This window comes from Microtus ochrogaster, linkage group LG5 (genome assembly GCF_000317375.1).
Source record: "Microtus ochrogaster isolate Prairie Vole_2 linkage group LG5, MicOch1.0, whole genome shotgun sequence".
Lineage (NCBI taxonomy): Eukaryota > Metazoa > Chordata > Mammalia > Rodentia > Cricetidae > Microtus > Microtus ochrogaster.
Window position 1 is genome coordinate 38,850,858 of NC_022031.1, and position 4,225 is coordinate 38,855,082.

The window sequence follows — 4,225 nt, forward strand, 5'->3', positions numbered from 1 at the left end:
CTGCTCTTCCAAAGGTCCTGAGTTCAATTCCCGGCAACCACATGGTGGCTCACAACCATCTGTGATGAGGTCTGGTGCCCTCTTCTGGCCTGCAGACATACACACAAGACCAGCCTGGTCTACAGAGCTAGTTCCAGGACAGGCTCCAAAGCCACAGAGAAACCCTGTCTTGAAAAACCAAAAAAAAAGATAGAGTATTGTATACATAATAAATAAATATTGAAAAAACTAAGCAACAACAATAAACCTGGATCTTTTAGAAGAACGGTATATGCTCTTAACTGTTGAGCCATCTTCTTCATTCCTGTTGTTATTTTGAGACAAAGTCTCGCTATGCAGCCCTGGCTGTCCTGGAACTCACTATCACAGAGATTCACGTGCGTCTGCCTCTCAAGTGCTGGGATTAAAAGTGTGCAGCACAACACCTGACTCTCGTTTTGTTTTTATGATGTTGTAGAGGAAACTGTGTAGGCCATTTTTAGTGACTTTGGAGATGACTACTTCATATAGAATATTTCAGTCCCAAGTTCCTCTGATTTTAGATTGCACTCTCTGGAATGTTTCATTCCTATCTTTTGTCCCGAATGACTGGTCTTCCGAAAAGCCCCTTAAGTTTTGATATCACCGTTCCAAATCTACGATGGGTTTAATCTCTCTGGAACAGATCTTGTTTCTGAACTTGGCCCATGTTGCCCACCACAAAATGCCACACAGTAAGCCAGCCTCCGGAAGATGAGCGGTTGTTCTCAAAGAACCAAACATAGAAGTGTCAGGTCCCTCTCCCTGACTGCAGGTTTGGATCTCTGTGGGGAAAATGCAGAGAAGGTCCATGCATAAGCAGTTTTCATAACTCTCCACAAGATGCAGGTCCAGAAAATAAGACTTTTAGCATGCTTAAGAATAGAGTTTTTGCCAGGCAGTGGTGGGGCACGCCTTTAATCCCAGCACTCGGGAGGCGGAGGTAGATGGAGCTCTTTGAGTTCAAAGCCAGCTTGATCTACAGAGTGAGTTCCAGGACAGTCAGAACTGTTACACAGAGGAAACCTGTCTCAAAAAACAAAAACCAAGAAAACAAATCATCAAAAAAACACGAGTTTATGATCTTCTGATATCAAGGTTCTCATTAAACACCTGAGCTGACCTAAATGTGTGACTTCTACAAAAAAAAAAAAAAAAAAGACCTTCAGTGCCTCAAAAGTAACCCAGGTGACTATTACCAAGACCACATATGAGCCAGGGGAGGTAATTCTGCCTGTGAGCCTAGTGCTTGGGCGACGAGAACACGAGGATCCAGAGTTCAGGTCCAGCCTGGGCTAGATAATGAGTCTGAGGCTAGTTTGGGGCGTGAGGTGAGACACATTTCCAAATCCACATTTCAGTATGTGATCTCTAAAATTAGTGAATTTTTTAAAAATTTGTTTGAGACAGAAAAAAATAAAGGCCTGGCTGGAACTTGTTCTGTAGCCCAGGGGTCCTTGGACTTGCTGACTGAGATTGTAGGCATGCCCTACCAGGTCACATTAAAATCAATGATTTCTTCAGTCTAGGCTGGCTGGCCTGGAACTCATGGTTCTTCTGCCTCAAGCTGTCATGGCATAGGTGAAGTCTGTGATGGTATGGGAGATTATATTTATACAAGCCTGTGTTTAATGCTCAATACGTAAATTTATTTATCGCTAACTCATCCCTGAGTCCACGTCCCACATTGCCCTGCTATCTGAGGGAAAGTATTTCTTTTCCCTTTAGCGTGAATCCCTTTATCTGCAGCCTTGTTTATCCAATGAAGAAACAGTAACCTGACGTCTAAAGATGTACTGCCAATGCTGAGGCACAGAGATGAAATACAATCAGATTCTTCTGGCCATGGGCACGCACTTGAAGTGCCCATTTGACTGAGTGCTGGGGTGACAGGCCTGATGCACCCTGTCTGATGGTGCCACAGGCATTTGAGTAGCTGGGAACCACAGTATCTAGACTCTGAATGAGAGTGAGGGAGTGTGTCACAGGGGGTAGAGGAGATGCCCAAGGGTGAAGAGCACTTTCTGCTCTTCCAGATGACCCGAGTTAGGTTCCCATTACTAACGCTGGTCCAGGGAAATGTCCAGTTCCAGGGAATATGATGCCTCCTCTTGCCTCTGAGGGGACACGTGTGCATACACACTGATAAATACACTTTTTTTTTATAGAAGATTGTATCAAAAGAAGGAATTTTATCTTGTTGATCTTTTTACAATACATTTGAGATGTTAAAAAAAATCCTGAATTCTTCATGATATAAATGTCCTGAGTTTTGCAAAATTTTGGCATGCTCCACTAAACTGTTATGTGGGGGCTTTATCTATAAATCAGTCCCCTCTATTATCCTAAAATTAGTGTTAATTTAGTAGCCCTTGTTAGGGAACGGCTTTTGGCTTATTTCTCACACATTCTACTCTATTCATCCCTTAAGGTAGAAGCATCTGGAAGCATCTTTCTTCTTAAGTCTTCCACCATCATCATCCCCAGCCATGGACACGCTGCAATAGACATCACTTTGGGATGCCTTTATTTCTCTCTTTATGTCTTGTTTGTTTCTTCGGTACTGAGGACCAGGTGGGGGACCTAGCGCATGCTCAGCAAGTGCTCTGGTAGAGCGCTGTACCCCAGCCCCATCTCTTTTATGTTACAGTTAAGGTCACCTTGTTGAACTTATACATAAGTGTATGGATTGATTGTGCCATCTCTTTTTATTTTAGGTTGGTACATCCACTTGTGGAGAGGAAGGTTGATAACATTGAGGAGTACTGTTCACCACTGATTTTTTTTTTAACTGTTATCTTGAGCCTCAGGCAAATGCCAGGGCTCAAAAGCTGCTTTTGTTGCTTCATCTTTTTTTTTTTTTTTTTTTTTTGTCTTGGGTAGAACCAGCTAGCCGGTGCTGTCCTGGTGAGGTAGGGCCCACCCCCCTCTAGACCCTAGTGTATTTTCTTCTGCTACATTCGTTTTCCAGACCCCACTGAGGTCCAGGTGCTAGTGCTGACCAGTAATCCTGACTAGTCCGGAGGTAGACTAGGAAAAAGAAGGCCATTAGTAAGTTGCAGGCCAGCCAGGGCTGCAAAATGAAACCTTATCTTTTTTTTTTTTAATTTTTTTTAATTTATTTATTTATTGAGGATTTCTGCCTCCTCCCCGCCACCGCCTCCCATTTCCCTCCCCCTCCCCCGATTAAGTCCCTCTCCCTCATCAGCTTGAAGAGCCATCAGGGTTCCCTGACCTGTGGGAAGTCCAAGGACCGCCCACCTCCATCCAGAGGACCGCCCACCTCCATCCAGGAAACCTTATCTTAAAAAATGATAATAAAATAAAATTAGACTGGAGAGATGGCTCATATGTGGAAAGCAGTTGTTGCTCTCATAAAGGATCCAGGTCAGCTCCCAGTACCTACATGGCCGCTCACAACTATCTGTAGCTTCGGTCCTAGGACTCCAGGGCTCCCTCCTGACACCTGGCCGCACCAGACACACGTGTGGTGCTCGTCATACAGGCAGGCAGAACATTCACACACATAAAATTAAATATATATGCATTTAAAAATCAAACAAAACAAGGCTTCAGGTAATGCCTTTGTTATTGTCCAGCTTGATAACCCCCCTGCAGTATACTAAATGAACTTTTCTTTCTAAAAACAAACAAGCAAATAAGAACCAAATAAAACAAAAATAAAATACACACATAAACTTTTGTTTGTTTTCGAGAGACAGGGTTTCTCTGTGTACCTCTGACTGTCCTGGAGCTCGCTTTTTAGACTAGGCAGGTCTTGAACTCACAGAGGTGCCCCGCAATTCACCTGCTGCCTCCCCAGTACTGGGATTAAAGGTGAACACCACTGTGCCCCGCTACACATAAACCTTTGAAGTAAAACATAGAATTAGGGAAGGACATGGTGGCACAATTCTTTAGTCCCAGAACTCTGGGAGCAGAGGCAGTCAGAGCTCTGTGAGTTTGAGGATGTTTTTCTTCTTCTCTTTTCTCTGTTTTGGGAGTGGTGATGGTGTTGTCCTGGAACTTGTTAATAGAGCAATCTAGCCTTGAACTTGCCATGACCCTTCCTCTTTAGCTGCCTGAGTGCTGGGATTATGTGTCATCACAACCCAGGGCATCTCATCTCTTCTTTTTCTTCTTCTTCTTCTTCTTCTTCTTCTTCTTCTTCTTCTTCTTCTTCTTCTTCTTCTTCTTCTTCTTCTTC